Raw genomic sequence first — 24,969 nt, forward strand, 5'->3', positions numbered from 1 at the left:
TATTGCAGGTAAATGAAAAATGTATTCTTGTCTATAAAAGTACTCTGTTTAGGTAAAATGTGCAGTTTTTTTGTTTGTTTTTTTGTTTTTTTCAAGCTCATACTCATATTGAGAGTTAAGGATTAGCAGAGAAGTAATAGAATCTCCCTTAAGAAGGTATTTCTTATCTGTTCTTCAATCTGTTCATTAAATTATCTTTAGTACTTTAATAAAACAATAATAAAGGAATCCCCCAAATTTATTATATTGCATTCTATTAATAAGGTAGCAAATTACTAAATTCACCTTATTTTTGCACGACATGATACTCACAGTTTTACTTCTGTCGAGTCATGAAATTATGCTGAAGTTCAGAGCACTTAGTTTGTTGTATATTTTTTGGCTCATATGAAATCCAAGGTAATGAGTTTTAACACTACAAAGGCTCTGGAATGCTTTCAAAAACATTTGCTTCCCACAAGAGAAATTAGCTGAACCAAGCAATAAAATGTGACATTAAGCATTCAATACTCCCATTTTTATGTAGTCCCAGGTCAACAAAAATGACCTCATTGGGGGCATTTCTCTAATGCCCTTGTTCAGAGTTCTACTAAAAACCTGTCTCTAGGAAGCTAATCAATAGTTATTTATGCATTGTAGACCCCTAAAGAAAGCCTACCTCATAAATTGAACTCACGGCATTCTGGAAGCTTCTGAACCTAATGTGGTTTATAAGGATCCTTTGTCAAGTGGACCACCCTGAGTGCAACATATGTCTAGATCTGTATATGTACATTTGTAATTTATCACTTTTATTTAGTTAGTATTGTATCTTAAGGTCTTGAAGAAAATTCTAAAGTTGAACAGTGATCTGTGAAATCCTACTCTTCTTGCCATTTTTAAACCTTCGTGTTTAGACTTCCTAGTTGTTGAATAACTAGTTTTTAGAATAAAGGATGTGTTCACATCACCTGGAATATTTTGCTCTTTCTAATCGAGGGAAAGCATTTCTCTAAACAAATAGTAATTGGTCTAAGGAAGGGAGGCCAAGAGAGTGAAGGAAGATCTTCATGGAACAGTTGTGAAGACTAGGTGTGCTTGGCCCCAAGAAGACAAGGGCCGAGGAGTGAAGGGAGAAGGCAGTGTCTGCATGTCCCTAAAAGACTATCAAACAGAAGGGACCCATGGGGTGGGGAGGTAGATGAGGAGAAACAGAGTGATAGGGAGGCAGAGTTTAGGTCAGTAGGAGGAAGAACTTTCTAATACAATGGCCCAAAACAGAATGAATTGTCTAAACTGAGATTAGTTCGTTAGATTAGAGAACCCAACTGGTGATATTTTAGACCCTTTCCAGCCCTGGGATGAAGGTCTTAATGATCATCACAACATATAATTCTCTCCTGTCTTTCTCCTGTTGTAGTTCAGGACACCCTAGTCGAGCCAGTGTTTTCCATAGACAAGCCTTGCACAAGGAAGCATATTCCCTGGGGATCCCAAGGTTTCTTTCATTCCAAGGCTAGCTTTTAAAATTTTTATGAAAGGAAAAGTACCAAAACAAGGATATTTATTTTTACAAATTCAAATTAATTTTAAGAAATTTTACCTTGGCTGTTTTTTTAATTAAAACAAAACAAAACAAAAACAAAAAAACAATTCTACCAGGAAAATTGAGACATTTGCTTAATCAGATTGGTAAACTGCTGTCTATTTTATCATGTCAAAATTATGGGTGCTTTCTCCCCTTCCTCCCCTTAGGCTACTCTATACCTTAATTAATTAATAGTAAGGAGAGGAAGCTTCCAGACACCAAAGAACAGACTGGCCAATCAGCTTTACGTGTCCTTTATTTTTTTGAAATGTAATATCCTAACAATTTACAGATGCTCCCTGCACTACTTTCAGACTCAGCTTGGAGTGATCCAAGTAGCCCTGTGCCATCAAGATGGCATTTGTTACTTGGTGCCTGGGGGACAAAACAGAGGGCTGCTCATGGCCTATAGCCAAATTCTGGTGGAGAATGTAGAGGCTACCATCCTGTCAAGGGCACTCTTCTATAATATCGCAATCCTGAGAGCTGCAATTTAACTATAACTTCTCCCTGAGAAATTAAATGAGGATCTCCATTCACTGTGCAACTCTATTATAGTATAATTTTACTTTTTGAGAGCTACAAAGAGACACATGTCTCCCTGATCTATTTAGGGAGCCTCAACAAGAAATTTGAATCCCTCTAAGTACAGTCCCTATCTTACTTACAGGTAGCAGTCATAACCTCACCTATTCTGATGAGAAAGAGAAAATTACTAGGGCAATCCTACAGAGGTTAGGAGAACTGCCAGGAGAACTAGAGTAGCAGCCAGGGTGGAAGGGACTCAGCAGGGGAGCAGATTAGCAGCTGTATGCCTGCTATTTCTGTCATGGGTGCTATTGGTTTTTAGCTGTAGATCTCTTCAGCCTTCTCCAAAGTCAGGGCAGAATGAAAGTCCATTCTGGTTCCAAGATCCTACTTTCTCCAACAGCTTTAGGTTCTCTATCATCCCATAGCAATTTTAACTTCATAAATCAATGAATCAGCCAACCACCAAAGACTTAATCTATGTTGACCACACTTGAAGCAAGCTTAAAGCAGAGTCTCCTCTTTCTTTTTGGCTTAGTTTAAAAAGAACATTAGATATGCACATACAGAAAGAAAGATGCTGATAGTCATCCCTGTCAGTTGAAAGGAATTGCCATATAGGCAGTAAACGTGCCCATTTCACCCATGTCCTTCACTGGGCTGGGCCAGAACAAGAGATATTTGGATGGATAACTATTTGAACCAAGATTCAATTAGTCCAGTGGGTCTCAAATTTGTTTAGCGAGTAAGGACCTGGAAATCACCGCCTTTTGCGAAATATATATGTTTCACCAAAGGCAGTGATCTATCTATCTATTTATCTATCTAAAGAATTAATGATTAAGTCAAATGCTGAAATTTGGGAGGAAACTGAACATAAAATGACTCTTACTTTCTGATTTTGCTTGGGAGACCACCTGGAGAAGTTTTAAAAATATATCAGTCGCCATCCCCTCTCTGCTTTGATTAGAATAGGTTTTCAGGAGCTTGCTAGGGCCCCATCAGATTACGTACTGCCCCTCACCTTCCTAGCCCACATGCAAACATAACTTCTATGTCTTATCCTTCTGCTGATGTTAATAATGCTCCCTTAACCCCATTGGGCACAGTCCTGTCTCAGCAACATGTGAAGCCAATGTTGGGAGGTAATGACCTGTTTCCTTACGCTATTATTTCCCTCTACTTGAGGGCTCTGCCAGCTGACAAAGTGGGGTCAAAGAGTTTGCTGCATACAGGATGAGATGGGTAACTTTTGAGGATGAGGGTTGAGGCTTTCCCCAAGATGCAGGGATCACTTCCTCCCACTCCTAGGAAAACAAAGGAAGGGGGGTCAAAAAGTGTGAGGATCTTATATAACACATCACTCCTTCTCACCTTGAGAACTTGAGGTGGCTCTGGCCATGAGTTATATTTGTTAGCACTCACAGATGACAGACTGTGTCACCAAAGTAGCCTTATGATATTGTATTCACCAACACTCTGGTTCTTATTTTGGTACACACTCACATACACACACTAGGCTACAAAAAAAATTTGTTGATTTCATCTATTGAATAATTCACCCACTGAAAATTACCCTCATCATATTAACATAATTACTTTCAAATAGTTTTCTGGCAAGCAAAAACTCAGAGCGTAATACTAATTTCCAATATGATTAATGTAGTTATTATAGGTTTTTCTATTCAAAGAAAAGTAAGCTGGCATATCAAACTAATAATAATCATAATATATATTTAAAATTTTCCGAATATAGTTTCTTTCATTATGGCAACAAAAGTTAAATTTACCTAGAATTACTTTGTCTCTCTTTTTTTCATCTTATGATACTTTCCTTATTAGAACATCTCAGGTATTTATAATAACAGCTTACTTATCTGAAAATCACCAGGCTGACAACTCTATATATGGAATATAACCATGTTCTTACTTTGGGAAATGTAGGAATTTGGTAAATTTCTTTTAAGAATAAAGTATATGCATGTCCTTCAATAGAATTTATATTTCTGTGTCCAAGTTAATTATTCTATTATAATGTGAGCAACTAGATGGTATAAAATATACTTTAGCTTCTTTTTCATCTCTTGGCCTTTGGTTTCCCTGTAGTACTGCAATGAGTCATCAGTTTCTGAGGGATAACATACCTTTCAAAAATATACCTTGAGGTAACCCTACATAGAGGCATTGACAAATATTGTTTAGAAGGTACAAAATATTCTACAAATTTCAACAAAAGTGTAGCCCAAATTTTCTCCCCTCTGAAGCTCAGCTTCTCCATGGCAGAATGAAAGAGTTGGAAGACACAATCTTTAAGTCCCCTTCCAATCCTGAGATTCTGTGATACTCTATAATCCGTTCCTTTGTACAAAGTAAAGTAGCATTCATTTTCACTCAAGTTCTGCCACTGCACGAAAAGGCCACATTAAAATGTAATGGCTCATGTGTCAGAGGCCACTGATAAATGAGGTAGGTTCCTGGCTTCACAAAATGACCATTATGGTTGTGGGGAGTTGCGGTCCTGGGGAGTTGTGGTCCTGTACAGTATCCACCAGCAGGGTCACCTGCAGAAGCTCCTCCCACACTGCCTTTGTCCAGCTCTGCACCCAGAGGACAAGCCATCCAGTTGCTTCTGAGGGAGGCCAGCACTTGCAGACGGTCTCTGCAGGGAAATGAGGAGATATCACCTCTCAACAAAGAGTTTCTGAGGCTCAGTCAGAGGAAGCCATGTTCTAAACACCTTCCTTCTGTTGCCACTCCCTGTCCCACTCAGTTATGTCTTCCTGCAGGCCCTGTTTCAGGATCTAGAGCTAAGTTTATTTTCAGGTAGTGCTTTCTTTCTCCTTGGCTCTTTTCCTTCTGGTTTACACTAACTTAACTTCTCACGGAGTAGATTTTTGCATTTACTTTTTGTTCCTATGAACCCCCAGCAATTTTGACTTAGCTACTTATCCAGGGAAGTCATTGGTTTTTTTTATCAGCTTCTACTGACTCAGGGATTCAGAGCACAGGGAAGCAGATATTCTTTTTTTTATTATTATTATTTATTTATTTATTTGCCAGAGAGAGAGAAAGCACAAGCAGGGGGAGTGGCAGGCAGAGGGAGAAGCAGGCTCCCCACTGAGCAGGGAGCCCGATGCGGGGCTCGATCCCAGGACCCTGGAACCATGACCTGAGCAGAAGGCAGCTGCTTAACCAACTGAGCCACCCAGGCATCCTGGAAACAGATATTCTAAAGAGATGTCAGCCTCAGTCTAAGGGAAGGATATACACACTCAGAGCGCATAGAACAGCAGACTACATTTTCTTCATCCCTAGATCTGTTGCTCAAAATGTAGGAAGGAGGTTCCTCATCTACTAGAACACACGATGGCTTTGCAGGTATTACCTGTGCAGCTCCCCCAACCTCTGCAGCAGCCACCACTTGGAACACAGACTTACTGGTCTGCATCCCACATGTGCCCTCTATCAAGGCGGTAGGGCTCATAACACTCAGCGATGTCTTATGAGGCTTTTTCTAAAGACCTTCTACATCCCAGAAATTAGCAGAGGCAAATCTGCTTCTCATTATCCTGATACTCAATGATTTACATCTTCTAACTTGGGGGAGGGGAGAGTGCCTAAGAAGGTGAGCCATTTGGCAAGTTATTAACCCTTCCAGGAGAATGTGCTTCTAGCACTTCTCTGGAATCAGTTAAGTCACCATTCCTGGTCCCTCCACCCCTATGAACTGTCCCCTTTCATGGGCAACAAACTTATTTCATTTTCTTGGACAACCACTGTAGAGGGGACAAGGATCTATAGAAGATTTACAAACCTCCAAAGCCTTAGCCATAGGGCTTTGGATGGGACCCTTGCTGACAATGCTGCTTCAGCCCAGGGACCTGGTAGCACTATTTGAGGGAGGAAAGCCATGCTTATTGGAGAGTCCCAGACTTTGGGTAAGTGTGACCCCAGAAAGGAGAGGATAACTCTTCTAAAAAGAATCACAGTTGCATGGGCAGTTGTCCACTCTGACATATAGTAGTAGCAGGAGCAAAATGTCAGCCTAGCCATCTCACTGCAGACACAAAGGTTCTGCCCTTGACTCTTGGTTCATGGTCACTCATGAAAATACTGGTGCAGCTTTTGCAAAGGCATTATGGCAACTGGTGCTGGTGGCATTAATACTCCTTCTGATGGCTGTTGCGTCATTTTCCAGTCTAAAAATGCATGCCTGTAAATTCTGACCTTAGCAAAATGAAAGCGACACAAGCAAGATCCGTCCTTCAGGAATTCCCTTATGAATTCCTGGACAAATAAATGACAGAGGCCTGAGAAATTAGACCTCATGCTCATCTGGACACGGGGGAGCCTGAGGATGACTGCGATATCAGTGCACAGGACCATTATCATATCCCAAAGAGTAAATTTGAAGATCTCAGTTGTATTTGTCGTATAACAAATTACCACAAATTAGTGTGTCAAAATAACACAAAGTTGTTATCTCATTGTGCCATGGGTCAGCCGCCTAACTCACTGGGCTAAAATCAAGATGTTGGCAATGTTGTGCTCCCTTCTGGAGGCGCTAGTGGGGAATCCATTCCATTGACTTGTCCAGCTTCTAGAAGTTGCCTCCATTCCTCAGCTCATGACCTCTTTCCTCCATCTTCAAACTCAGCAATGGAGGGTTGATTCCTTCTCACACTGCATCACTGTGACCTCCTCTTCTATCCCCTCTTCCACTTTTAAGACCCTTATGATTACATTGGGTAATCCAGGATAATCTTGCTATTTTAAGGTCAGCTAATTAGCAATCTTAATCACACTTCATTTTATAAGCTAACATATTCACAGGTTCCAGGGATGAGGCACAGACAGCTTCAGGGGCACAAGGATGAAAGTGGATATTATTCTGTCTGTACCATTTAAGCACATAGGCCCAAAGAGTCAGCCATGGATTAGATGTTGGGTTTCCAAGAGGAATAAATCTCAAGGGCTTCCAAATCTAGGAGATAGGCAAAAAATAACAAAATACTGTGGGGCAGTGATAAATAATCATCATATGATAATATCAGAATGCCTATCCCAGCCTCTGTTGGAGGCTGGTGGCATGATAGAAGATTTTCTGGAGGTAGAGATGCCTAAGTTTAGTTACTAATGGATTAATAGCCATCCAGTACAGGGGCGCCTGGGTGGCTCAGTTGGTTAAGCGACTGCCTTCAGCTCAGGTCATGATCCCAGAGTCCCGGGATCGAGTCCCACGTCAGGCTCCCTGCTCAGCAGGGAGTCTGCTTCTCCCTCTGACCCTCCTCCCTCTCATGCTCTCTGTCTCTCATTCTCTCTCTCGCAAATAAATAAAATCTTAAAAAAAAAAAATAGCCATCCAGTACATGAAGAAGAAAGCATTCTAGTCACCCACACCTCCAATGTACCCCAAACACGGCATCTTACCCTCCTATATAGCTTGGCTGATGAAATCTCCTGAAAATCACAAGGCTGATAGCAGCCAAATGGGGAATTCATTGATGATTTTCAGTTGACAAATATATACTGAGGACCCATGACATGTCAGAACGTATGTGACTATCAAAGCTGCAATGAAGGGCAAGACACATGCCTTTTTGGTGTTATAGTATTACAGAGGAAGAATGGAAAAGTTCATGTGAAAAACTACTTAGGAGATAAGCTTGTGAATCTGTCCAGAGAGGTGATGCTTTTCAGATCCCAAATGTTACAGGAAGAGAACAAATCTTCAGTCTCCCCAAATTCCTGATGAACAACAGATGCTACCCCCTTGAAGTTTATCATCACAAACCAAAGCAATGGAAGGTCTCAGGCTCAATGACTAGGGTGTAGTTCTGGCTAATGTACTCCCATGCCAGTGACAGAGCTGCTCCAATCCACAGAAGCCACTACCATACATTGCTTAAGTCCCCACTGTTTACTTCCCAGCTCTTCCCGTGGCACTGCCCCTTGAAGTCACCAGTCACTGGTCATGCTCCTAATTCCAGAGCTATTCCCTGTCTCAGACTTACGGCGTTTTACAGGCTTTTATGGGTTATTACAGCAGCCTGACTATCATTTCCATGTATTTCTATGGGAAAATATACTACTATTGACTTGTAAATGAATTATAATAAAATTCCAGAGTATAACTATCCAGAGGTTAGGGAAGGCCTAACCTTTACAGGGACTTAAGATTTTACCTGAAAAAATGTAGCTAACTAAGCTCCCTTTAATCCGTCTGAACATCACTCATGTGGCTGCACCACTTTTATTAACTTAATGACCAATAACCAAATACTGTTTGCAGCAAGCAGAATGGCAGATGGAAAGAGCAGGCATTTGGAAGCAATGGATCTCTGCTCAAACCCAGCTCTGCCACTTACTAGCTGGGAGATCTTGGATGAGTTACTTAACCTCACTAAATACAAATATCATCACTATAAAATCAGCTTAAATCTGTCACACTCACAGGATTGATAGGGAGATGAATGACTGAAGATATGTACACCATGAGACACCATGGCTGGGACAGAATAGGCACTAAAACAAGTTTTTGCATCAGCAACCTCTGCATTTAATGTGTCCACACCACCATTGGTTTGGTGTGTTGATGTGTTCCCTACTATTGGGCATTGACTTAGTCCCCATATCCAGTTCTAAACACCTTTGAACAAATAACATTGAAATATACCCCTGTGTGTGTGTGTGTGTTGCATTACTGAATGCACAGAAATATAAACTGGTTCTGAGTGCTTCTACTGAGTTGATGGGAAGCAAGAAGGTGGAAAAGGAGAAAGAACTTTAATAAACTCTTATTTCTGGGACACTGCTGTCCCCTGAGTGCCTTGGGCCCTCACATGACACAGCAAAGGTACATAGTTATACCAATTACTGCAGAACACTTTAGAAATATTCATTGCTATGTATTATAATCCTGAAAATACCACATTCATACCAATAGGCTAGTCTCTGCTAAATAGAAGTTCCTGTTTCTCTACCACAGAACTTTAAGACACTTTGAACATAAAGAAAGGAATGTCTGGGGCATATATATGTGCTTTGAAATTGACATTCCACTTTTTTTCTTTTCTTTTCTTTTCTTTTTTGCTGGTGGCTTGGAGGATCTTGAGCAAGACCTTTCTGTAGTCCTTTCTAGATCTTGGTTTGTCAGATTCTAGAACCCCTGGTCCCTGCTGTTTTTACTGCTCTCAGCCCTTCAGAGCCTTCCAGAGTAAAATTTCTAAATTGGCATAGAAGGACTTCTTTGGCATCAAATGATTCTTATGAAACAGCACACTGATGAGTTAAATGAAACGATTCAGAAAAATACCGATTAAATTTCCCCTTAAATACCCAGGGGTTTAGAAATTAAGCAAAACTGCTTGGCACTAGGCAGTCTGGATTTTAACAAACTCAAAATGTTTGAAAAGTGTTCAAGATGTTTTGACAAACAGAAAATGCCACTATGTTCTCTCCTCTCTCCTGACATCACTCTTCATCTGCCAAAAAGAAAGCAGAATCAGGGTGTTTAGGATCTGGAGATTGGCTAGTGTCCCATGAAGGGCTTTCTCTCTCATCAAATGGAATAATCCACAGTCCTTGTTTTAATGCTCACTAGCTTCTTTGTTCTTCTGCAAAGTGATAGAGCTAGTTTGCTTTATTTTAAAAAATGAAACAAAATTAAACTGAGTAACTATGAATAGTATAAAGTGATGACCTTAGCCAGTGAAGTCATATTTTTAAAAGAAAAAAAAATAATTCCAATTATGTGAATAGAATATGTAATGGTGCCTGGCTTGAGCAGTGAATGCAATGAACGTGACATGCTGCTGCTGTCAGACTTACAACATCACCACCAATGGTCTGGGACACTGACCCTCACTTGCCTGCTCAAGGAAGCTTGTGATGTTTGGCAGGAAATAGAAAGACTCCTGAGAGGCCGTGTGGTTGAGTAAAAAGAGTACTGAAGAAGAAGTCAGAGGTCTGGGCTTTAGCCCCAAACAACTGATACCTGCATGGATCACCACAAACAAGCCAGGATTCACACAGAAAGCAGCCTCCCACATTGACCCCTCCTCAAAAATTATGTGTGGGTATAGTCTTTGAGGTAACTTCCAGTTCTGGAGCATTCTAAGATATAGTCAGGTTATACTATTTGTACCTCTATAAATGAGGAACATAGTTTTAAAACTTATACTGATAGATAAATCTAGGTCACTGACTTTCCAGTTTAATATAATTTTTCCAACAAATATTATCCCCTGTCCCAAGTGAGGAGGCATATTATATTCTTTCTCCTCAATGGAACTATATTAATATTACTCATTCATCCATCCATCCATCCATCCATCCATCCATCCATCCATCCATCCATCCATTCATCCATCCAATTTTCTCAGTATCTTGCAATTTACAAATTGTATTCATTATCTCCTTTGCTTCTCAGAACCCTGACATGGATCAATTGTCTATGACTCCAAATAATGCTCAAGGAAGCATACTTTTCAAGGTGAATTCCTCAAGATGACAAAATGATAAGTGACAAAGCTGGTACTGAACTCAAGTCTACTGGGCCAGAATATTTTCCTTGTAACATGGGCTGGACTCATCTCATCATCATTCTCTTCTCTAAGGCTACAGAGTGATGGAAGGAAGGAAGGAAGGAAGGAAGGAAGGAAGGAAGGAAGGAAGGAAGAGAGGAAGGAAGAGAGGAAGGAAGAAAGGAAGGAAGGAAGGAAGGAAGGAAGGAAGGAAGGAAGGAAGGAAGGAAGGAAGAAAACAGAAGGAGGGAGGGAGAGAGAGAGACAAAGAGAGAAAGTCATAGCTCTCGAGCTACAGAGCAGCAGCACGCCAGTAGGCTCTTTCCTGTGGTTTTGATGACCCAGAGCCATTTGGATAATTACCAGGCTGAGGCTGGTGAGACCCAGCCATTCTTTGGCAACTCAGTACAAGGATACACGAGAAACAGTTTCCATTGTCTACTCCCAATTCTCCAGTCATGTCATCAAACAAGCTGGGCTGGTTTGGGTTTTCTCATGGCAATCAGAGTCAATTTCAAGATTGAAAAGCCAAGTTCATGCTAGAGAACATGGAGCCACACCTTTTCCCTTGTCATTTTATATGATCTGTAAACTCTTTCTGTAACTGTGAAATCAGGAAGCTGAAAGGCACCCAAGTGATATTATCATAGAGCTGGGGTTGATGTTTTACAGCACATAGGGACTGATATCAAAGCCACAGAGATGAACATGTTATCATAATAGTTATGAACAATCACCCTGTAGCCCAGACATTTATCATGCTTTACAGCCTACGGAACCCTGTTAAATTTATTACATCTCTTGGTCATCAAAACAGCTTTGTGAGTTAGAAAAGGTGAGGATTTCGCTCCTGCTTTTCAGATGAGGAAAGTGAGAATTGCAGTCCTGGTAAATGGCATCCACCCAGTTGCCTGGAGGGAAAGCTGGACAGGATCCTCTCACCTCCATCTCCCTCACTTATCACAGCTCGTTCATCACCAACTCCTGGCCTTCCCTCCACCCAAGTATCCATCAGATCCATCCACTTCTCTGCATATCCCCCACCGTGGTTCCAGTCAAAACATCATCCACCCCTGTCTGCACCTTCACAGCAAGGATCTCACGGGTCTCCGTGTTCTTCCCTGCTTTCTGACACTCAGATCTGATCTTCAGTCCTTCAGCGGCATGGCACGGACTTCAGCATGAACCCAGACTCAGACTTGATTTTGCCCACCCTCCCCACAGCCTGTTTCTAGCTCATTCTCCTCACCATGTCTCTTTTCCTTTGTGCTCTGTGCTCCAACCACACTGGGCTTCTTTTAGTTCTCAAACTTCCCATGCCCTCTCTTGTCTTAGCATCTTCCCACATGTCATTCCCCCTGCTGGATGTCTTTCCAGTCCTGACCCCTTCTTGCCCCCATTTCCCTTTGCCATAACAACTTATCTTCCTATCTTATTTCCCTATGGTTTTCTTCTCCCCGGACTGGAATCTTCATAGCCCAAGACTTACTCAGTGCCTGACGAGCATGGAAGAAGTGTTCGGTAGCATATATTTTCAGAAATAAGTGAATGAATTAAGTCTCACCAAAGGCCTCAAGCCAAGGTTTTTACACATCAGTTTGTTTTGCCCCAGCAAACATCTATTTATATAGAATAACTGTGAATAGTACTTCTCTGTTTAAAATTGTCAGGTCACCTGATGGCGCGTACATGCAGTCAAACTTTCCATCTTTCTTCCCAGACAGAGCTGCTGCCCTGAATCCTGAGTCCTTTTCTGCCTCACTGAAATTGGCCTGTATTCTGGAAAAGAACTGGGTAGCCCCCTTCCCTCTTTCCCTTGAGCCAAGAACCAGGGAGGGAGCCAGCTTTGTGGCCATCCCTCAGTTTCTCTCTGCAAAGGGCTCCTTGAATCTTAAGAGTATTCAGAACCCCAAGATTCCTGGGTCATGATGTTTCCTGACTCACTGTTGCTACAAAATGCAGGAGGGGAGTCTGGCACGTCCAGAGGGTTTATGGGTTGCAGCAGCATTGAGGCATTAAGCCTTGGGCATTCTGGAGAGCCAGATGGCTGAGCAGGGAGGACCCCAGCTCTTACGCTATTGCACATGACAGCAGAGTAGGCACTCTTCTGGAATAGGACCAGAGACCCTGATTCAAAGCTGAGTCCATCTCAGAGCATGTAAGTCACAAGCCAGAGTGGCCACACTGCAGAATCCAAACTCTTCTTGATTTAATCCAGGGTTCCTCACCTGCAGCACTATTGCCATTTTGGATGGGATAATCCTTTCCTGTGTGTGTGTGTCAGGGGCGGGGGGGAGGCTGTCCTGTGCACTCTAGGATCTTTAATAGCATCCCTGGCCTCCACCCTGTAGAAAACAATAGTAACCCTGCCCCTTTCCACCCCCCAGATGTGGCAACAAAAGTGTCACCAAATATTGCCAAAATCTCTTGGGAGAAGGGGAGTGAAGTTGAGAACCACAGATTTAATGGAATTTAGCACCTTGGACGAGTTACAAAAATGCTTCTGATCTAATTTTCCTCATCATCCTAAACAAAACAAAATGAAAAAAACTAAAAATGTTTCTAATATTTTTGTGAGGACTAATGAAAATATTAGGTGTGTAGTATTTAGCCTAGTCCTGGTGCAAAGTAGGTGCTCAGAAAATACGGCTGCGTGAACATGCAGAAAGTATGTTGCCCATGAAAGAAAGTAACTGAGACTCTAGGAGAAAGAGAAGTGCTGCCAGAGTTGGCTCCTCTGACCTTGTAACTGGGAGCCAGGTGGCCCCCAAGTCACATCTGCAGGAACAGAAACTCCAATGAGGAGAGGAGTGTGAGAATACTTGGCTAAAGCCAACAAATTTTACAAATGCAATTCATTTTGCCACACAGTGAGATCTCTTCTGGGGTCCTCTTTCCACCTGCCTCCAGAAAAGATAAATTTTATGTGTGGGTGATGTACGTTGGGGGTGCTGCTATGGACAGTGTTTTAGGAGAAGCTGTCCCGGAAGGAGGTCCATGGTGGCCTCGCCAGAGAAAGGCAGCAGCATATGCAAGGAGATGCATACACAGCACAGGAAAGGTAGAGGTCTTACTGGGAGTCAGAGGTGGGTATGAGACTCAGTCCTGCTACTCTCTGTGTGACCTTTGGGACACAACCACTCTGAGCTTTACTTGCTTCATTACAGGGAAAGGGTAAGAAGTAAATGGAATATGTGCAAGTCACTTGGCATAGAGCTGGAACATAGCAATCACATAAACAATGTAAGCATTGGTAATATTAACTATTACTGCACAAGCTTTTACTATTATTACTTTTAGCACTACCATCATTGTTGCCCAGGGTAGTTTACAGATCATTATTGTTATTAACTTCAGACAACTTCAGATCTGCCACCTCCTGGTCAGCAGGGCCACCCGTCTGTCACCTGGATTCAGAAGATTCAGAAGGCTGTGAAGCAGGCAGGTCATTTTAGCCCACTTCCCTATGAAAAACATTTTGCGTAAAAATCTGTATAGTCTCTGGTCCCAGGACATCAAAGTGGCTTTATCTCTCTTGGCAGGTTAGGCTACTAGGAATACTGAACATTTTTCTGTCTCACCCATTGCCAAGGGTGCAATTTGGGAAAACAAATAGGGATTTACAGATAGCAACTTTCCTCTTCTTCTATTGATAGTCTGAGATAATTCATGGCTAGGTTTGGACAAATGCAAAAATGTGCATTTAGTTTGAATTTGGATTCATTCCTCATGAATATTAGTCATCTCAGCCTAAAATGCAAGCACTTCTCTGTTTCAACAGATGGGATGCACTATGGAATCGTACTATAACACAAGGGGAAAACAAGAAGGTTGAAATTAAATTTAAGGATAAGTCTTGGCACAGTGGCAGCAAAATGTGCAGCACCATAGATTTCCCTACAAAATAAGAAATGTACTTTTAGGTGTGGCTTGCATTCTTGCAAAAACAATGGGATGGGAATATTTATAAACCATGTTTGCTTGATGATTTAACTCGTTGTAGGAATATTTTGGGCATATAACTCTTCCTAAATAGTTTCCTTTTACTGAATGCCTAAACCAGAAACTGGCTCAGCATATGTCAGGTTCCATTGTTAATGATGAAAATACAATGCTGGAACCCCGCTGCCTTTCATGTGCCCTTCTGCCTGTTGATATTCCACTGTTTCTTGAGAGCACGGCTGGTGGATCTCACAACATGACAGAAAATGGACCAGTGTGGGACCAGCTGGTGATCCTGAGGTGTGTGTGTGTGGGGATGGGGGGGAGGATAAAGAAACAGGAGAGAAATAGGAGGAACAGGAGGAGGGTGAAATAAAATGAAAAAGGAAGAAAAGAATTGGAGCAGGAGAACTTCGTATTCATACTTTTTTCACTAAGTCATACCAATCAATAAAATTCAATAGAAAATGCACTTGTTAATTCCACGGATGAATTTTTGTTGAGCACCTACTATGTACCAGAGACTGTGATAGGCATTGGGGCAAAATTAAACCTTTATGATAATGAACTCAGAATTCATCTAACATCAAATAGCTAGAGAAGAACCCTAGCTCGCATTATTCCTTTTTAAAAATTTCCATTAACTGGTGTGCCACATGCCAATAAAATAATAATTCTTGCCCTGTAAGAATAAACAAAAGGCAGGGAGCCTGGGTGGCTCAGTCAGTTAAGGGACTGACTTGTGATTTCAACTCAGGTCATGATCTCAGGGTCACGAGATGGAGTCCGCATGGAACTCCATGCTGGGTGTGGAGCCTGCTTAAGATTCTCTCTCTCCTTCTCCCCCTGCCCCTCCCCTGCCCCCCTCTCTCTCCCTCTCAACAAACAAACAAACAAACAAACAAAAACAAAAGGCAACACAAAATCTTGAAGTTCCTTCTACATCAAAGAAAGAATGGCATCCAGTATGGTTCACTTTAATATATTTTTATTAACATAGGAATTCACTGAACGCAAACAGATCCTATGCACTATATCTAATACATCTTTTAATGTCATGTTATTGATTATCTAGGAATTCCCATTGCCTTTTCAGTGACCTATCAACTTCTCAGAAGCAGTTATGGTTAACTAGCAGTCACCCAGAAAACTTTTTTAGAAATATAAAATTTAGAACTTTGGCTTTGTAAGAGATTCTAGAGATTATTGTGTCTGAACACTCCTCCACTTACAGATGAGAAATTGAAGGAAAAGAAATAATGACCGAAGAACCATTTCATTGCAAATCTTTCTAAAGAGTGGATCAGAAACAGCTAATTTTGTTGAGTACTTCTTTTATAACTGACTTAGTTGCAGACACCTTTATCCAGATAATCTTCAATCCTTCCTAGAACACCATGAGGCAGATATAATGGTCCATATTTAACGTAGAAGGAAAGAGAAGCTTTGAGAAGGTCAGCACCTCATCCTGGGTCACACACAGTTAATCTCCTTACTTCAAGATAGAAGTCTCACTATGTATACTGTAGTGAGTAAAGAAGAGATGATACTACCCAAATTCTCAAACTTTCTTGTACTTCAATAAAATATCTTTATGAAACTGTTTTGTCATTTGCCTTTGTATGCGATAGAATTCAAGAAGACTTTTCCATATATGAGATTTTTCTGAGTGATAAATTAAAATATAAAACTATTTATTTATCAGGTTCCCGGAATCCATATCATATTATTGGCTATATTAATTATCTATTTCCTAATTCTTCTTAGAAGAAGGATTTTTTAAAATTATTAAAAGAACATTTTAGATAGTAACTGCAAAAAAAAAATTGTCAGTGAAAACAGGGTCACTTTTATAGTCTATCAAAGAGAAAACTCAAAGTTTTTATAGCCCCAGCTTAGCTCTTACTGGGTGAGTAATTAGGGCTGATAACACGATCTTACTGGGTAGAGTAAAGCAGTTGTACCTAGATGACCTGTCCCCCACTGCAAAGAAGCTTTCTCAAATTACTGGAGGTGATATTTTATTTATTTATTTAGAGAGGGCACGTGCATGAGCGGGGTGGGGAGGGGCAGAGGGAGAGAGAGAATCTTAAGCAGGTTCCACTCCCAATGCAGAGCCAATGCAGGGCTCCATATCACAACTCTGAAATAATGACCTGAGCTGAAATTCAAGAGTCTGTTGCTTAACCAACAGAGCCACCCAAGAATTTTTGAAATCTTGTTCAGCAAAGTGTCAGTATTGATTTCCAGAGATAAATGAGCTGATGGTCTTGCAACAATCATTCAACTATCTGATAAACACCCTCAGGCAATGTCAGAAAGTCAAGGTAAGTGCGGAACGTGGGTCAGGGAGTTCTAGTATAAGGGGATCTGCATTATTCCACTTAGGGAGGGTCTTTTTCTTCTTCTTTTTTGGGTGAGAGGAGGGGTAGAGGGAGAGGAAGAGAGAGAATCTTAAGCAGGGTCCAAGTCCAGGGCGGAACCCTACTCAGGGCTGGATCTCAGGACGGTGAAATCAGGACCTGAGCTGAAATCAAGTCAGGCACTTAACCAACAGAGCCACCCAGGCGCCCCCTGGAGGTGATATTTTAAAATATAGGTTGTTGCTCCCAATCTCATAGATTTTTTAATTCGGCAAGTTTGGAGTAGCTCAAAATTTTTTTATTTTATTTAAAGCTCCCTCCAGTGATTATGTTGTTCAGCCATGTAGGACTATCAATTGTATTAAGAATATTTTATTTATATTAGATATTCTATTCAACTCCGAGCTTTGTTATCGAATTCTTGTGGAGGCTTGGGCAAATCAAATAAGATTTCTGAGCTTCATATTCCATGCTATAGATGGAGAGGAAACTAAGCCTTGGTGGTGTCTTGGCCACTGCACAGGGCCATGCTTTGCTTGAGATCCTATGTGCTATGGGTGCTAAACTCAAAAGCTGTTCACAATGTCCATAACTTTTGTTGCCACTACGACAAGTCTCTAGGTAAGAGACAGGTTTTGAGGGTCTGCTCCATGCCAGGCACTGTCTTTGGTATTTCACCTTCTCAACCATCAATTTTCATGATTGCCTGGACTAGCTGAGTACAGAATTTTCTCCTTGTTGCACCTTCCAGGCACCTCTCCCCAAAACATTAGCTCTATTTACTTTCCCGTGATTGCTGACTTTTGTATCCAGTTCTTGTGCTCTGCTTCCTTTCTTGGATATAGTACTTTGCTGGGTTACACACGTGTTCCCCTCCCCGTCTCTTTCAAGAGATTCCTGAAATTCCAATCTAGACATAGGTCCTAGGAGTCTGTTTTCCTGGAATGGGCCATCAGAAAATAATCATTCTGCAAGTTAAATGTTATTTTCTGCCTTTTTATAGATGAGAAAAATGGGCCTCCATTATAAGAAACATGCCCAGCCTTCACCACCAGTAAGCAGCAGAAATGCAATTTGCAGCCAGGATCTATGTAGCCCTGGATCCTGAGATCATTCTATTAAATCATCCCACCTCCCAGAGTTCTCAGAATAATGGCAGCCTAGAAGGAGAAAGGAGACTTTCATCTTTTTGACATTGCCAAATGTTTTGCTCTACTTCAGGAGTAGATTGACTATGCCTTTGAGAACCTGTCCTCATTTTGAAGAGTGCTTTTAATTTCTCAGATCAATGCCCCCACTCCCTTAGTCTATGCACTCTCTGCTTCTAAAGGGAAGATCCGTTGTTTTTCTGGTTACTATCTATGTCATAGACTACTGAGTTCTCTCAGAATGAATTCTCTGTGCTTATACTCAGTGCTCTACCTAGTTCTTTTACCAAGTCAACCTCTAGTTACTCTCCTAAAAGTAGAGGAATTTGAAGAAAGAGCCTAAAGGTCACAGGAATCACTCTCTTTCCCTTTATATCAATTTTTACATTGTGTGATTCTTTCATTAGGTCTGTCACTCACGGTCGCCTACTAGTTTATCCCCAGTGCCTAACACAGAGCTTGGAATAAAATTCTTGTTCAATAAATAAACGAATGAATGGATTCTTTTAAGTTTCTATACCAATAATGAAATTTTAAGGGGAGTTGAATTTGGAGACCACACTGGAGAGCTATTTGTCGTATGATATAAACTCAAGTAGGAAAATCCCACGGTTTTTAAATGCAACCCATCAGTCATCCACCAAAGAAAACATAGTTTGGGGCATCCACTGTGTTAATAGGTTCTTTGATCCATGTTAAGGGGAGGCAAAGCTGGGCAAAAAAGTTACTTGCAGAACATATGCATCATTGTTTATGAGACTAGATTGCATTTAACAGTCACCAACCTCAGAAGCAGAGTGTCCTACGTTCCAGGGGACAGGCGGGCAGTGGGGGTGGAGAGACACTTGCAAGAGGGAGTAGAGATCAAGTTAACTAAAGTGGCCAGGGAAGGCTTTGCTCCCAGAAAGAATGGGCAGATACTTGGTGATAAGAATGTGCCTGGCACGCACCAGAATAAGACCTGTCTTATCAGCATGATCGGTTCTGGTGCAAAATAAAATAAAGTAAACTAAAGTAAACCTTTAAGATACTATTTGGGACCGACTGAGGCTGGATTGTGGAAGGTATCTTTGGTTTGTTTGTTTGTTTATTTGTTTATTTATGCGAGGGAAAAGTCTTGACCGTTAGAGCTCAAACTCAATTATTCTCTCCCCTAAAAAGAATGTCTCCTTGGCTCATTGTAGTGAGAACAAAGCTGATTTAGCCATATGTAATTTTCCCTACATTGAAAAGGCCTCCATGTTTCTTTCGACTCCTTAAATTTTCAAAGGAAGGGGAAAAAGCATGTTAGTTGCTTAATATTTCTGTATATCTTAAAGGACCCTTCATATTTATCATCAGAGACACACCAAAGCACATTACAAGTAATGTAAGCCAGCTGGTGTTTTGCAGGCCAAAGTCAGTTGATGGTTTAATAGTAAAAACCATCTTTTTGTTAACATTTTTCTGGAGCACATCACCAAAGAATGCATGGCCCCTTTGTACATTTTTCAGAAATGAATGGTCTTATTAGCTATTTTCTTAGGTTTCTGAATACTTCTAGGACATGAAGGATTGGTTTGGTTTCTTTTGAGAACTCTTTCAGAGCTGTGTAAACCACCTTCTGAACACTTTTTCATGTGGACTTCTTGGATTCTCCAAATTTACCCACTTAGGTCATGTTTAATAAACGTACATAAGGTTAGCAAACCTTCCCATCTGGGACATAAGCTAACCTGTGTCTTCTGTCCTGGTCGAAACACTGGTGATTGAAAAAGTAACTCAGAATAGCTATTAGAGATTAGGCACTTTCACTGTTCCCTTCCATCTCAAAACTTTGATTGAGTCACAATTCACAGGTTTCACTCACCATGGAATTCAAGAATGGCCACTAAAATTCAAAGGAGAGTACAGAAGGGTAAATGTTCTATGCTTTCAGCCATTTATCAATTCCCCAAATATGCCATGCTCCTTCCTAATCTGTATCTTTACACATATTGTCTCAAATATAATTCAAGTCTCATCTCAAAGACTCCTCCTCCAGGGAGCATATTGTATCCTGCTTCACCTCTTCCCTTCACCCTATTCCAGGTGGGTTTATAGGGAATTGCACATAGTCTTATTATTATATCATATCATCAGCTTATGAGCTACATATAGGCAAGGACGATGTCTGATTCATTGCTCCATCATCCAGCCTTGTAGCCATCATGGTAACTGGAGCTGAGCTCTGAAATGTCATGATGTCTAGGCCTGCTACATTGTAGGAAGTTATTATATAACCTGTATAAGGAAAACTGAATAAAGAAATAGTTCTAGGTAGAGTTTTTGTTAAATACACAGATCTATCTTTAGAACAACATAATATACAAAAGAAAAAATATTCCTATCACGTATAAAGCAATTGAGTTTAGTGCATCTAAAACTTTCTCAGCAGAGTTCTTTTGGAGGTAATCCTAAGATCTAAAATCTAAGATCTAATCTTGGATCTGAGGCTTACCTCCAGAAGAACTTTGGTGGGAAAATTTTACATGCGCTAAACTCAATTATCTAATTTTGTCTTCTCAACAACCCTGAGGAAGTGGTTACTATTCACATGTTACAGATCTATAAACTGAAATGCAAAGTAGTTAAAATGCTGACTTGGGACTTTACCAAAACTCATGAATTTAAATGCTGTACTTTTCTTTTCTTTCTGTTATATGAAGTAAGCTAAAGAAGCAAAGGGTGAATGATATCATAAAAGGTACCAGAAGAACTCCAAACCATTAGCTGCCCCACTATCCTGACCCTGATGCAAAAAAAACCCTGCTTTGATCTTAGAGGGGTATACTAAGATCTGGTCTTAACCTCTAAGGATTTGGCTCCTAGAGATTTTCCTTTGAGTTTAGGCCCTTCCTTTAAGGAGAAGGTCATAAACTCTCAGGGCTCCTAGGAATGCCCCTGTTCCTGGTCATCAGGCATGGTTTTGTGCAGGGAAGATGGTGTACAAAACCCCAGTGGCAAAGGAAGAAGATGAGTCACTGTAATGTGATGATTTCCACTGGTGCAGCTGGGGAGATACATGGCTTCTGCCAATATCCGCTGACATCTCCATGTGCCAACCCCCCAAAATAGAAACCCCTGAGAAAAACCAGGAGCATCCCTCAGAAATATAAGAAGTCCGTCTGGGGTTTGGTTACATGTAAAGATTATACACTGAGAATCTAGGCTTCTGCTGTTTTGCCCATGTGCTGAATTCTCACCAACCCTCCCCTCCTTCTGCCTCCTGAGTCACCCAGCAGACAGCGATGCTCTTCATTCATTGTCTCTTAGAAGCTCTTTCTATCCTAGGGAAACAAGGCATCACAAGTATGAAATTCATATTTTGGCAACTACTGCCATTTGCCATCTTTTATTGTCCTGCAGATTTCACTGTATTTAAATAAAGTCTTCTTGGTGAACTGGGACTGTGTACGCCCACCAAAGGCAAAACCCCAGGCAGAGACAATGGCTTTGCTAGCCTGTTTGCTATTCCAAGTGACACTTCTAAGATGTTTGCTGCCCTGCTGTGCAAACATAGTTACGCATGAAATAAAGTAAAAACAAAAAAAAAATTAAACAGCAGTTAGTGGTTGGATGTTATTTCCAGTTTGGAACCACCGACGAGGCTGCTATAGAAAACTCTTCCCTCTGTTATTACAAAATAACCGTTTGTGGATGGTGAAAAGAAAACACAACTGAATTTTCTTTTAACTTCAAATACAGAAGCTAGTGCATCTATCATTTTCACCACATTACAATACATTATGGGAGAAGGTCATCATAACTTTAGATGGGTTATTTCCATCCATGTCTCTCATCCTCTCAAAATTGTTATACCGGGACCAGGCTGATGCCAAATGCTCTGCTAAAGAAAACACGCCAAGGGGTGCCTGGGTGGCTCAGTCGTTAAGCGTCTGCCTTCGGCCCAGGTCATGATCCCAGGGTCCTGGGATCGAGCCCCGCATTGGGCTTCCTGCTCTGCGGGAAGCCTGCTTCTCCCTCTCCCGCTCCCCCCGCTTGTGTTCCCTCTCTCTCTGTCAAATAAATAAAATCTTAAAAAAAAAAAAAAAAAGAAAACACGCCAAGTTGAAGTGAGCTAATTAAAGAGAGTGAAACAGAACCAAAAGGTCAATGCATAGGACCCAATACCGAAGCAGGTTTTTCACAATGCATTCTGAGACAGCATCATCAAAAACAGCCCTGCTTCTCTTTCTCTTTTGTCTTTATGTCCACTTCTGTTTTGCCCTATAGATTATCCTTTATCCCATGACCACAAATGTGGTCCTTGTCAGTATCCATGTAGTCCATCTAGGAACAAAAAAATGCTTCCACTTCTTTCTTTCAAAGAATTTTGTCATTGTCTCCCTGTACTGATACTACCAGTCAAGATTATAAAAACAACAATAGCAATAAGGTAGTTAATATTTACTGAGGATTTTACCAGGTGTCGTGTAATATTCTAATTTAAACCACATAACAATCCTGTGGGGTGGTGATTAGAGCCTTGATTTGTGTTTTAGCTATGTGTCTAATTGGACAGTCTTCATTAGGCGGCCTTTTTAATGGGAAAGTCTGAGCTTATTTAATCACCATATCCCTCAGAGTCCCTAATTTGTCTTTAATCAATGCATGTAGAACAACTGTCCACAGGAAAGTCACATGCTCCAGAATACTTAGGGGACATGGCAATCACATCTAGTCTAAATAACCAATAGAGATTATACCAGAATAATAAGTATGTCAAAGCAAAAGAAAATACCAGTGCATCAAAATGCTGCTCAAGTTCACCCTCTGACTTGAGTTATCATCTGCCAAGAAAATACAAGTAAACTAACATTTTCAAGTGAACATCTCTTCGTAACGTGCACTCCATTTACAAATGTGGTTCTTAGATAAAGGATCATAACTGTATCGAGTGAGGGACAAAGAGCTCTTTGCTGTAACATTTACCTCCATTTAATACTGCTTAGCAGCTGGAACACACGGCCTTGATGCAGGGTGCTACGGTGTGCATTGCTTTAAATGGACACTACCTACCATACATGAGAGCGCACAGCTGCTCCTAGCCACAGAGCTTAGCATCATCATTCAGGAGACTTCTCAGACGTTTTCAGTTTTTAGATGGAAAAGTAAAAATAACTTGTTCTTTTTTTTTTTTTCCTCTCTAAAATGAACTAAAACCAACAAGGAGAACACAAACCAGGAAGGGGCATGTCATCTTGGACAAGTCTATGGAATACCTATAACTTCAAACCACAAAGTATGAAGAAGGCCTGCTGGGAGAAATGAAATGGGAACAACAGCAAGAGAGGACCCCCAAGAAAAGCACCTGTCTTTAAAGATTTTGGGTCAGAGCCAGATGAGCATAATGACTCTGTATTTGGATGTTACAAAAAGTGGGTGTATACTCACAGCAGGAGCCTCTCTGAATGCAGTCTGACCGCATGGAACAGCAGGGAAACTAGAGTTAGAAGAGCAAATGAGCACTATCTCTGAAGAAGCAGATGGTGTTAGAGAAAGAATGGGAACGAAAGAGCCCTGAAACTTAAAAATAAGATTACATCACCCCCCTCTACCTCCTCCAACACACATACATACACACAACGCACACACATACTCACACTCTCACACATCTGAATCATGTAACATCATGTTGTTTTACTGTAGGCAGAAGAGCTTTCCTCTTCTTCTGGCTCTTGCTTCTACCTACAGGGCAGTGTTGATGAGTAAGTTTCTGTAGACAGACTTCCAAGCTCCCTGCTTGCCTTCTACTCAAATTTCTTTCAATCACAGCTTCCTCCCACTGATCCCCTGTCCACAAAATCTGTTCATAAATGTCTTGTCCAGGAAGAATTCCCTCTATTCAAAGATAATAATAAAAAAATAAGAATTTTACTACTAGTATTTATGGTATTAGTAGGAAGAAAAATAAAATAATAAAACAACACCCAATCTATGGAACATTTTTTTTATGTGAAATTCAACAAGATAAATTAAAGGCAGTTTAAGAATCACATCAGAAAAAGTGTATTGTAAAGCAGCAGAAATTTTTACCAAACATTGCCCAAACAATTAGCACATTTTAAGGGAATATGGCCTATATGAGGAAAAAGCCCAATGTGGAGCTAGTGGGCATCAGTGGGTAAAAGATTAAAATAACTAAACAGAGAGCAGGAAAGAGATGTAAGGGGGAAAAAAATCAGAGGGAAGCAAGAAAAGGAAAAATGGAACAAACAGATACAACTGAAAAAATTAGACATAAGGAAGGCAGGATTGAGAACCCTGAGCAAAACTTTTAAGAGTTTAGAGGATTAATGCAAAGATGATAGATGTGGAATACATATAAAGGAGTGCCAATATACGCATAATTGTTGTCCATGAAGAAAGGTACAGGACAAATGTAACAGGAATAAAATATTCAAATATATACTCAGGAGAGCTTTTCTGAAATTTAGAAATACCTCAATCTTCACATTTAATAGGCACATCATGTCTCAGGAGAAAAATAATTAAGATCAATCAAAATCAATATATATTCTAGTACATTAGTGGATTTAGAGCTTATAAAAATAATCTCCGAGACATGCCCAATAAATCAAATCAAATAAGTTATAAATTGGCAAAACGGATATTTGGCATTCATGTTGGCCATCCAGCTTCTGAATATACTATTATATATAGGCAATTCTTTCTGAATTATCAGTCTTAGTGAAGTGCAGTGACCAATCCTTTTGAGTAGTAAAAATGTTAGGCACTTCTCTGGTAAGCGCTGTGAATTGTGCAAGACTGTTGAATCTCAGATCTGTACCTCTGAAACAAATAATGCAATATATGTTAAGAAAAAAAAAAGAAGAAGAAGAAGAAGGTAGCAGGAGGGGAAGAATGAAGGGGGG

Source organism: Leptonychotes weddellii, chromosome 10, assembly GCF_054177405.1.
Source record: "Leptonychotes weddellii isolate Sample4059 chromosome 10, ASM5417740v2, whole genome shotgun sequence".
Classification (NCBI taxonomy): Eukaryota; Metazoa; Chordata; class Mammalia; order Carnivora; family Phocidae; genus Leptonychotes; species Leptonychotes weddellii.